The sequence below is a fragment of the Bos taurus genome, chromosome 1 (genome assembly GCF_002263795.3).
Source record: "Bos taurus isolate L1 Dominette 01449 registration number 42190680 breed Hereford chromosome 1, ARS-UCD2.0, whole genome shotgun sequence".
NCBI classification, from domain to species: Eukaryota; Metazoa; Chordata; class Mammalia; order Artiodactyla; family Bovidae; genus Bos; species Bos taurus.
In genome coordinates, this window is record NC_037328.1 from 10,908,321 (window position 1) to 10,920,914 (window position 12,594).

Here is a 12,594-nt window from a genome sequence, read left to right on the forward strand (position 1 = left end):
CCTCCTGCTTCCAGTTATCGGTCTTATTTTTACAGTAGTTTCAAAGCTTCTCCTTCTATACAGCACCATTGATAAAACATCTACATCAAAGATGAGAAGTTTCTCTATCATGAGGGTCACCCAGAGAGGTTTACAGTGTTATATAGAGAAGAGAAGAGGGAGGAGGGAGTTAGAGGTGACCCGAATGAGATGAAGTGGAATCAATAGACGAGAGAGTGGGCTATTCAGTAATCTCTTCCTTATGTGCACTCCACAACTGGACCGCTCAGAGATGTTCACAGAATTATACAGAGAAGAGAAGAAGGAGGAAGGTGACAGAGGTGGCCAGGAGGATAAATGGGGGAAATGAAAAGGAGGGAGACAGATCCAGCCAGTAATCAGTTCCCTAAGTGTTCTCCACCGTCTGGAACACACAGAAATTCACAGAGTTGGGTAGAGTAGAGAGGGGTTAGGGAGGAGACATAGGCGACCTGGTGGAGAAAAAGGAGAGTCCAAAGGGAGAGAGAGCAGTTAAGCCAGTAATCTCGCTCCCTAGTGAAAAATGGGTACTGAAGATTGGGTTCTTAAAGGTACAAAATTGGTAACAAATACATAAAAGCAAAAATTAAAAATCTAGAGTAGAGTTTGGAATTTCAAAAATACAATGTTAAAGAAAAGAAGGAAAAGAAAGAGAAAAAACGAACAAACAAAAATAAACAAGGTCGTGAAAATTATAAAGAAAATATAGGTATGAAATTGATAACTAATACCAAAAAGCAAAAGTTAAAAATCTAGAGTAGAGTTTGGAATTTCAAAAATACAATGTTAAAAAATGAAGAAGAAAAAGAAAGAGACAGAAAAAAAAACCAAACAAGAACTAACAAAGTCGCATAAATTATAAAAAAAAATACAGGTACAAAATTGATAACAAATACCAAAAAGCATAAATTAAAAATCTAGAGTAGAGTTTGGAATTTCAGATATACCATGTTATTTAAAAGAAGAAGAGAAAGAAACAGAGAAAAAGAAAAAGAAAAAACAAAAAAGGGTCACAGAAATTATAAAAAAAACCCCCAACAAACTATAGGTACAAAATTGATAACAAATACCAAAAAGCTAAAATTAAAAATCTAGAGTAGAGTTTGGAATTTCAAAAATACAATGTTAAAGAAAAGAAGGAAAAAAAAAAAAAAAAAACAAGGTCAAAAAAATTATTAAAAAAATATATATGAAGTTTGCTTAAAAAAAAATAGGGTCTTCTTTTTTTTTGCAAAGTAATCGCTTATAAAAGTGAAAATTAAAGGAATAAGAGGACTTAAAATTTTTTTTAAATTAAAAAATAATTAAGAAAGAAAGAATGATCGTACAAATAGTAAAAATATATCTAGGACTTTCTCCGGTTTTGTTGTGAGTGTTTTGGGTTCAATTCATTTTTGGCTAGTTCCTTGGTCGGACTTGTATTTCTCAAGATCTATAGGCCCCTTCCTATGTAGTTGGTAGTAACTACAGTGCTTTAATCTATTGCCTGTAGCTTCCAAGGCAGTTCCCTCTGTTATAGCTTCTTCTGTTTGCTGGTCTCTTCAGTGTCTAGTTTCCGCCCTGACACAAAGGGGACCGTGGAGGACACTTTTTTTTTAGGCTCACTTGTTCAATCACGCTGAGGGGAGGTAGGGAGGGATGCTGCAAACAAATAACACTGGCATGTGCTCGCAGTGCCTCAGCCACACCAGGTCTGCCTCCCCGTTCACAGCGCGTGTAGCCTCCCTGCCCACGCTGCTCAGGCTCTAGGTTGCTCCGCCGGAACCGTCTGTGGCCGGCCCTGGGCTGCCTGCACTTCCAGGTCCAAGCCGCTCAGGTTCAGGCACTCAGGTAGTCCTCAGAGGCGCAGACTTGGTTGGGCCTGCGTTTTGTGCCCTTCCCAGATCTGAGCAGCTCAGGTGATGAGGTGTTTGGCGCGCGATTGCTGCGACTTATCGCCTCCCCGCCGCTTGGTTATCTAGGTGTGCACTGGCACACCTTCTCAGGCAGATGTTGACCATCCAGACCCCCAAGAAGTTGTAAAGAAGTAGCAAAGAAGCCTGCTTACAGTTTTATAGATAATGTCTCTCTGGGGCTGCGATTGCCCCCCTTCCGGCTCTGGCTGCCTATCACAGGAGAGGGATGGTCTGCCACCGGCTATCTCTGTTCAGTCCTTTGTTCCGTGCTCGGGCCTGGCGGTGTCTTAGGTTAGGGCTGGCTTTTCGCGTGGTAGATATTCCACAGTCTGGTTTGCTAGCCCAACTTATTTTGCTCAGATAGCGCTCGGGGTATTCAGGCCAGATCCTTGCGATGCAGCCTGCGCCGCGCCTCCCTGCTTAGCCCCCGCTTGCTAATGGCAAATGCAGGCATCTGCGCTGCTTCTCTGCTGGGGGAGTTACCATAGGGCTTGCAATGTGCGGGTTTTAATTGTTTATTTATTTTTCCTCCCCATTATGTTGCCCTCTGTGCTTCCAAGGCTCGGCACAGATTCAGCAGTGAGAAGGTTTCCTGGTGTTTGGAAACTTCTCTCTTTTTAAGACTCCCTTCCCAGGAGGGAACTCCATCCCTCCCTCTTTTGCCCCTTTTTTTGTCTTTTATATTTTTCCCTACCTCCTTTCGAAGTCTTGGGTTGCTTTTCTGGGTGCCTGATGTCCTCTGCCGGCATTCAGAAGTTGTTTTGTGGAATTTGCTCAGCGTTTAAATGTTCTTTTGATGAATTTGTGGGAGAGAAAGTGTTCTCCCCGTCCTACTCCTCCGCCATCTTAGCTCCTCCTCTCTGAGGCCAATTTTGGAATCGTGGCAGCTCGTGTGCTGGGTACAGTCTGGTCATCATGTAGTTAACCTTTCCACCTGGTGTTTTAGTATCTGTAAGACAGCTCACAGGATATGGCTCAGGATATTATCGATAGCCCTTGAGAAAGAACAAAAGGTCCTTGACTATGCTTAATGACTACATTGTTATTATTTAGTCTCCTCTGACTGTTTTCCTTTGTTTCCGTATTTCTCATTTCTCTGATTAAATTTATTCTTTGGCTAAAGTTTTCCATAGACAAAAAGCAGACAGAGGATGTGGGGTGGGAGGCAAGAACCATAGGGTCTTGCTGTTTCAAATCTACCATGTAAATGTTAATCTCATCCCCAAATACCTCTTTTGACACACTCAGAATAAAGTTTGACAAAATATCTGGGCACCATGTGGCCCAGTCAAGTTGAGACATAAAATTAGCCACCATAGGAACTCACAAGAGATGGTGCAATACCACTAGAAATGGTGGAGATTGTGATGGGTTAGGGGAGGGAAGAGTATTCAATGGAGTCAGAAAAAACTTGAATATGAACAGATGCTGCCTTATATGATCTTTGAGTACAAAGAAAAATAACTGCCAGAACTATAGCTACACAAGTAAAGTAGTTGGGGTGGAGATTATGGGAAATAAATATGTGATCCTTTTTCTTCCTGCTTAAGCCAGAGGGCAGAAGAGTTTGGGCGATGCTGTCTATGAAGGTCCACCTCTTGTGACAGGGAATAGGGCAGAGATTGGTGAAGGTAAGTGGGGAGATTGAAATTAACTAGCATACGTCAATAATTTCATCCTTAACTTCATTAAGTTAATTTATAAAAACCAGCATAGGATATTTATGCTGTTCAATCAATTGCAATTCTAACTGATGCAGAAGGGGATAAATGATTTTTTTTAGTTGCTGGACTTTGTTTCCTTGACTGAAACACTATTCATATTGGACCATATAGATGATGGCTTTTGATGTATTGTCCAATTAAGGGACATGATAGTGGGCTCCGTGAAATTAAAGACACACTTCCTCTTTGGAAGGAAAGGTATGACAAACCTAGACAATTATTGAAAAACAGAGGCATCACTTTGTCAACAAATGTCTGTATAGTCAAAGCTATGGCTTTTCTAATAGTCATGTAAGGGTATGAGAGTAGGACTATAAAAAAGAAGAATTGATGCTTTAGAATTGTGGTGCTGAAGAAGACTCTTGAGAGTCCCTTGGACAGCAGGGAGATCCAACCAGTCCATCCTAAAGGAAATCAGTCCTGAATATTCATTGAAAGGACTGATGCTGAAGCTGAAGCTCCAATACTGTGGCCATCTGATGAGAAGAGCTGACTCATTGGAAAAGATCCTGATGCTGGGAAAGATTGAGGGCAGGAGAAGAAGGAGGTGGCAGAGGATGAGATGGTTGGATGGCATCACCAATTCAATGGACATGAGCTTGGGCAAACTCTGGGAGATGGTGAAGGACAGGAAGGCCTGGTGTGATGCAGTCAGTCCATGGGGTCGCAAAGAGTTGGAGACGAGTTAGTGACTGAACAACAACAGCAGCAGCAGCAGCAACATAGTACAGTCGACCAGAAACATGTGGTTTGCTGATTATTTACATATTAAGCAGTTTCATATGTTTCTCAATAAATTTGCTCATTGAAATAATAAGAAATAACAGAATTGTAGATGATTTTTGGGAATGGAAAATTAGTACCTCTGTATTTCTGCTAAGGGAATGTCGAACAAATATTCAAACAACATTGATTTGAAGGGGAAGCAAATAACTAGTCTCCCTTGTTCAGACACTGGGTCTAAGGTTCTAGCTAATTCCTACTTCATGGTTTGAAGTGTTTCAAATGTCTGAAGAGACAGTTGGTCTTGTGGCTGGATGACATATGATCCAGCTACTGCTGGTGTTTCCTGGCTCTGACTAAGGCGGGGACTCAGTTTATTTGCACAGGAATCTGCACATGGGGCTGTGTCTGGGTCTTCCAGGACTCTAGTCAGTTCCTGTGGGCCTTGGAGTCTGGCTCAGAAGGCAGAAGGCAGCAGCTCTTGTTACACGATGCAGAACTACTGGGGTTTGGGCTGCTGGCCAATCTGCTCATGGAGAAGAGAAACTGTTTTCAACAAGACTGTCAAGTAGTTTATCTGATGGGTGGGTGAATACACTGACTCAGTCATGAACTCATAATTCCTACTTGAGAGCAGACATGGCTAAGTGCTTATCTAGCTCTGCTATGACTAAAGTCACATATCTTTACATGTGTGTGGGTGTGGAAGTCCAGGATGCAAGTAAGTCAAACATCTGAATTACCCAGAGAAAATAACAACTCCACTGATCCAAACTTGGCAGCTGTGCACACTGTTGTAAAATAGCTCTGACTCACAGCGGCTGTGGTCATTTCCAAGTGGCCAGAAGGATTGGATGGAAGGACAGGAATCCCGCAGGGTGTGATGGTCACCTAAATTGAATGGCATGGCCCTGAGAGTGCTTGAAACCTTTCTCCAGTACTAAAGTGTGAGGCTCTGTGATGGTGGGGACCTATATGCTGAAGATCCCAGGTTTCTTGAATGGAGCATAATATTGGCATGGATCTAGATGTGGGGGACTGGGTGTTCTTTTAAACATAGCATACCACTTGGGGGTCCTTAGCTTTTATATCCTTTGAAATAAGTTGGTTGCTGGATAGTGTTCTTCATAGAGGAATATGGAAATAATCATGGAATTTTGACTATTTGTAGTTACTACAAATTTTATGGATTGTTAGAGATTTTTTTCTGATTGTATTTTAGTTTTATTTTGAGTTGTTAGCATGAAAATATACTAATGTAGCATAGGTATGGAAAACACATTTTTAAATGATATTTAGAACTTCTTGTTGGCATCATATTGTATAGTCCATTAAGGCCCATATGTCTCTTCCCATCTTGACATTCAAATGATATCTGGAGATAACTCAAAAACAAATTAATTCTTTCTAATGCAATCTCTTGAGAACACAGAGAGCCTATGTCCATAATGTCCAGTTGAAGTCTTAAAAATCTTTTCCTCCTGTATTTTGGTTATCTATTTCTGAATAGCAAACCACTCCAAGATTTAGTGGCTTAACATCATTTAGTGGGAGTTCCCCAGTGGCTCAGTGGTAAACAACCCACCTGCCCATGCAGGAGATGCAGGAAATGCAGGTTCAATTCATGGGTCAGGAAAGTCCTCTGGAGGAGGAAATGGCAACCCACTCCAGCATTCTTGCCTGGAAAATTCCATGGACCAAGGAGCCTGGTGGGCTGCAGTCCCTGGGGTTGCAAAGAGATGGATATGACTGAGCAACTGAGCACATAACACATCATTTAGTAGTGGAGTTGATGATGTCAGCTGGGCGGTAGGTCTGTTCTCGTGCTGCAGTCATCTGGAAGCTCCCCTGGGTGTGTCTAAGAGGCCACTGCAGGTCTTTTTAGGCTCAGTATTGGAGGCTGTACAGTATCACTTCAGTCACAGTCTATTGGCCAAAGCAGGTCACAGATTCAAAGCAATTGAAGAAGACTCTCCCTCTTGATAGACACAGGGGCAATGTTTGTGGCCGTATTTAATCCTCTAGTGGGCTTCCCTGGTGGCTCAGATGGTAAAGCTTCTGCCCGCAATGCGGGAAACCAGGGTTCAATTCCTAGGTCGGGAAGATCCCCTGGAGAAGGAAATGGCAACCCACTCCAGTATTCTTGCCTGGAAAATTCCATAGATTGAGGAAACTGGTAGGCTATAGTCCATGGGGTCGCAAAGGTTCGGAAACGACTGAGCGATTTCACTTTCACTTAATCCTCTATGGCTCATCTTTCTCAATATCCTTCACACAAGGTCACTCACCTAAGTCTCTCTCCCCTCTCACTCTCAACTCTGCTAAGCCCTGCCCACTTCCCCCCACCCCTCACCCCCGCCACCAATTCTGTTTCTGAAATCTCCCTGCTGCTTCCTTTCCAGTCCGCAATTTTTATCCTTTGTTTTTCTCTGCCCTTTCTGGTGTGAAGCCAGCTAGCTTTTCTAGTTTATTCAGTATTTCTTTATTACTTATTACCTTGATTTTCACAACAAGTTATCATTTTTTTTAAGGATTGTTAATAACATGATGTTTCTTAATGAGAGCAAACACATTGGAGAGTGGATGTGAATTCCTGTTATATCTTGCTTCTTGGAAGAAAAGTTATGACCAACCTAGACAGCATATGAAAAAGCAGAGACATTTCTTTACCAACAAAGGTCTGTCTAGTCAAAGCTATGGTTTTTCCAGTAGTCATGTATGGATGTGGAGTTGGACTGTAAAGAAAGCTGAGCGCCAAAGAATTGATGCTTTTGAACTGTGTTGTTGGAGACTCTTCAGAGTCCCTTGGACTCCAAGGAGATCCAATCAGTCTATTCTAAAGGAAATCAGTCCTTTATTCATTGGAAGGACTGAGGCTGAAGCCGAAACTCCGATACTTTGGCCACCTGATGCAAAGAACTGACTCATTGGAAAAGACCCTGATGCTGAGAGAGATTGAAGGCAGGAGGAGAAGGGGATGACAGAGGATGAGATGGTTGGATGGCATTACTGACGTGATGGACATGAGTTTATGTAGACTCCAGGAGTTGGTGCTGGACAGGGAGGCCTGGCATGCTGCAGTCCATGTGGTCGCAAAGAGTCGGACACAACTGAGTGACTGAACTGAACTGATATCTATGTTCAGATGATGCACACATGGGAAATGATTTTGTTGGAAAATGATTGCTGATGACATGGGTATTCATTGCAGATGGCACCAGTTGATTTTTAGAAATGTGACCCAAGGGGAGGGCTAGCAAAGAAGGTGAGTGACTCAGGATGGAGTCCTGGAGGTTGCCTTTGGCACCTCACACCTCAGGATTGATGGGAATAGTGCTTATTGGATACCATATTACTTTGAAGAGCAGTGGTGCTGCTCCAGGGAAAATCTTTGAGCAGATTAAAGAGTTTATTGTGACTTGAGGCTTCTTAGGAGTATATTTTGAAGAAGGAAATGGCAACCCACTCCAGTATACTTGCCTGGAGAATCCCATGGACAGAGGAGCCTGGCAGCCTACAGTTCATGGAGTCTCAAGAGTCAGACACAACTTAGTGACTAACCCAACCACCAGTAATATATTCCTTGCAGAAGTTAATTTCTGAAGATGATGAACTTTAAGCAAATGTATCTTTCAGCAAGTCTGTCCCTAATTTTGTCTCTGTAACAAGAGTGCCAATTGAGGTCATATAGCTACATGTCTAAATATTAAAAAATTATAACTCAGATATGTGTGTGTGTGTGTGCACGCGTGCTCAGTTGTGTCTGACTCTGTGACCCCATCGACTGTAGCCCACCAGGTTCCTCTGTCCGGAGGATTTCCCAGGCAAGAATACTGGAGTGGGTTGCCATTTCCTCCTGCAGGGGATCTTCCTAACCCAGGGATTGAACCAGTGTCTTTTGCATCTCCTACATTGGCAGGAGAATTCTTTACCACTGCGCCACTTGGGAAACCCCATAACTCAAGTGAGAATCTATTAAATAAACATTGTTATGTCTTCTTTCCTTGACAAATATATCTTTATGTTGACCTGGGAGGCTGCGTACCAATTTATGATTCTCACACTTCTCGGAATTCTGTGTTAAAATGTAGCATAGTGGGGAGAGCTGGCCCTGGCCCCTGACCGCTCCTCTTTCCTTCCCCACTACTAGCAATCTCTCATGCCAAGAGGGACCTCATCACACGTGTATAGACAATCCAGGCTGCACTTCAAAGCTGTATCCATAGTCCCTGAACTCAGCAGCCCCTCAGCCACTCCTCTGGCCTTGGGGGAGCAGACGGCCAGCGCCATCTGCTTGCAGGAGGCACCATGGTGAAGAGCTCCATTCTGGCCTTGGAAACAGACTCAGTGATGTCTGGGTGGGAAATTCCAAGGTCCCAAGTACCCAAATCCTGGTCTATAAGGGGAGGCAAAGTTTCCAAGTGTGCAAGTTTAGGCCTATAAACTTTTACCTTGGGACATGCATGGCGAGAGTTGGGGCAGAGTGAGTCCTCTAAAGCATAGGGCTCAGAGCTAGGGCATCATCCAGGTCAAGGGCAATGATGCCTTAAGCTAAGGTGGGCAAAAATTCCTCCGATATTTTTTAACTCAAATACAGCAGCAGAGTCTTATCCTGCACTTTTCTTCACACTACAGAGGTCCACGGAAGAGTGAGGCTGTTGGGAGTTGGATCAGAGTGTGAAGGAGAGGAAAGTACTGAGCTTAGTGGGGGAGTGAATGAGGCTAAGACTGGCTGTGGACTTTTGCCAGGAGGGAATTAGGGAGCTGAGTCAGTGTGGGGCGCTGGACCAGGTCAAGTGATCTTGATGACTTATGGCTCTCATCCAAGGAGCCTACCTTATGGTAGACAGTTACACTGGGACTTTAAGGATTCAGATTTTTGGAACAGCCTAATGATAAGAGAATACCCATGTGTAAGCTATGCATAGAAGTCCAAAATATTGAAGGGGTTTTAAAAGCATTTCAAACTGTCCTTTGTGCTCAGAGATTAAATGAAGGAGAGGGTTTTGTACTGGATGTCCTGAACCATCCTCTGTCTTGACCTGATTCACTTTCCTTAGAAGTGCTTTCTGTGCATGGGTAATTGTTTACATCTGGTACTTTCTGAGTCACTGATGAGTGCACATTTGCATCCTGAGATACACCTTTTAAACCAGTGTTCGGATTATTTACAAGTAATTTTCTGTGATTATATCATGCTGAGAATTTACATTCTTCCCCTGCTCATGACTGACATCTGTGCTCTAGGAAAAGTTGGCGTCAGTTCTATCTTGTTGAATTGATGCTTGTTCTTTGGAGAGTACTCTCTTAGTGCCAGGAAATGTCTGGAACACTCTAGCCCACACGGGGATTTCAAACTCTGATGGATTCATGTTATAATCAATGTTTACCAGGCTAGATGTCTATGGAGAAAGAGAAGGGTTGGGGTTTGGATCTCCGGGGTTAACTGCCACTCAATCTTTTCCTAAAGTCAGAGACTCTATTTTGACTGCTGATAAACCCAGGTGCACAATGGTAGAGAATCTGCCTGCCGATGCAGGAGACACAGCATTCCTGAGTAGGAAAGATCCCCTGGAGGAGGAAATGGCAACCCACTCCAGTATCCTTGCATGAAAAATTCCATGGACAGAGGAGTTTGGTGGGGTGCAGTCCATGGTGTCACAAAGAGCATGCACACACACATGCAACTCTCTCAATGACATTTTAAACTAAAATGTAAGTGCAAATTAAGTGAATCATCCTGAAGGTTGCAATAGCATGCAACATGGGTGGTTGGTTTTCTGAATTGACCTTGGGTAATCATCTGACTTCTGGGACGCACTGTGCAGTTAAATAAAACCTGAGCTTCTGCAACTCAAACAGGTCTCTATCTTTAACTAAGTTATTTTAGGATTCTTGGGTACTTCTGAGGTCCAGGTTGTCCACCAAGGGTCATCAGAATTAGTTCTTTCTTTTTTTTTTTCATTTGGGGAAATTTACTATAGGGTAGGGCTGGAATAGGGATGGCAATGCAGAATATGTGTGTCCATGTGAATATGTACACACATGTGGACATGCATATTTGCCATGTGGTTGCTCCTGGAATCAATCAGGGAAATCCAGGGTGAAGTTGAGGGAGGAACTATCTCTTCGGCTTCGAATATACTGGGAAATACAGAGTCTTTTAACATGAAAGAGAATGAGTTGCACAAGTCAACTCTCTGGTCATTCCCTGGGGAAATTAAAACTCCACAGAAGAATCAGAGCATATTCCATCTCTTAGTTCTCTGCTTTTCCCCTTTATTTGGATATAAAAGGATAGAAAAGAGAAAATATTATTATTTTTTTAATTTTGCAATTTACAGCTCTGAAATCATCAAGATTATAATAAGCAGTCATCTATTTGTTGTGACTGAGAATGACAAGATTTTTCTGGTTGAAAATATCTCCCAGTTGGCAAGAAATGAAGCTGGGAGTTTGTACCATTTGTGTCACTTCATGAGGTTGTGAAGCAGAGTTCAGAAAGCTTTGTCAAAATCAGAAATGTCATTTGAGGAAAAGATACCCATTATAATATCATAAAAAAGATTATATGGGCTTCCCATAGTGGCACTAGGGGTAGTAGCTCAGAAGAACCCATCTGCCAGAGCAGAAGATATAAAAGATGTGTGTTCAATCCCTAGGTTGCGAAAATTCCTGACAGGACGACACGGCAGTCCACTCCAGTATTCTTGCCTGGAGAGTCCCATGAACAAAGGAGCCAGGTAGGCTATGGTCTATAGAGTTGTAAAGAGACAGTAAAGAATCTGCCTGCAATACAGGAGACCTGGGTTCGATCCCTGGGTCAGAATACCCTTTGGAGAAGGGAATGGCTACCTACTCAGTATTCTTGCTGGAGAGTTCCATGGAAAGAGGAGCCTGGTGGGCTGCTGTCCACTGGGTCACAGAGTCGGACGTGACTGAGCGACTACACTTCCACAGAAAGGAATGCGTTATTTTTCACCTTGAATGGAATGAAACATAGATGGCACAAGTCAATTTTATAAAGATTCCAAGTAGGAATTTGGGATGTGGAGAAGGAGGCAGGTCAGGGTGAGTATTTTTGGGGAAGTGCTGTGAGTTACCAGGGACTGGCCTGTGTGTGTTAGGAACCTGGAGGGAGCAAGACTGGAAGTGCTCTGAAGAAGACTGGGAAAGAATAGAACAGAAGTTTGGCTTTTTACAGTTTTCCCCAGAGTAAAGCTTGACCATACTTCGCGTTTCTTATAAGAAGCTATTGTGCTTTCTGTATGCCAATGAGTCTATGGGGTCACACAGAGTCGGACACAACTAAAGTGACTTAGCAGCAGCAGCAGCATGAGGTGGATACCATTAATATTATCCTCATCATTCAGGTGAGGAAACTGAGAAAAGAGGGAGTTATTTTCCCAGGTGATACAAGTAGCTGTGACTGAAGTCTAGGTGCTGTGTCTCTGAGTCAGCAGTCTCACCACAACACATCCTACCTGCCATACATAACACAAAACTGTAATGTAAGTCAGGGTTCAGACAAAAGGATAGTTGTACTTTTCTTTGTCTTTAAGAGGATCTGATAATGATGATATATCTTGATGCTTTTGCAGACTGTCTGCTTCGATTCTTACTGTTATCGAATCACCATCTTCACATGCTAGGATGGCATTCTTCTCTAGCTCCTTCTTTTCTTCTTTCCTTACTTTCTGCCCTCATTCATTCTTGTGCAGAGCATGGCATGCTGCTGTCTTTTTAGTTTCTAATATTTGAAGGTGGACAGACTTGTGGACTATCTCGCAATGCTTGGGTTGACAAAAGTTGAGTATTTCTAGGTAAAATAAAGCAGAAATTATCAGTTAGTAAAGGTTTATTGAGCACTTACCACATGTTAGGCATTATGTTAAGTACATTACAAAAATTTGCTCATTTAATACTTAACCACAAACCTATTAGTAGCTACTGTTATTGCCTTTATTTTATAAATGAGAAAACCAAGGATTAAGGAAGTAAAAACAAAAGATGAAAAAACAGCAAAGACCAAACAAAACACCTAGAAAGTACAAAACCCAGATTTAAGTCAGCACTTAAAATGTCCACATGTATACCTGTGATGGATTCATTTTGATATTTGGCAAAACTAATACAATTATGTAAAGTTAAAAAAAAAAAAATGTCCGCATTAGAATTTCAGATTCAACTCCACTACTATAGGTGCAAAGAGTTAGCACATAGAAATGACATAA

The 12,594-nt window shown here is 42.4% G+C and overlaps 1 long non-coding RNA gene across 1 annotated transcript in view; it reads left to right on the plus strand.

The window, feature by feature from the left end:
- LOC132345452 (uncharacterized) overlaps positions 1 to 12,594 on the plus strand; it is a 107,796-nt gene that overhangs the window by 20,751 nt on the left and 74,451 nt on the right. Inside the window, exon 2 of the long non-coding RNA XR_009494766.1 lies at positions 11,023 to 11,103. This is a non-coding gene — a long non-coding RNA (uncharacterized lncRNA). The remainder of the gene's footprint in view (positions 1 to 11,022; positions 11,104 to 12,594) is intronic.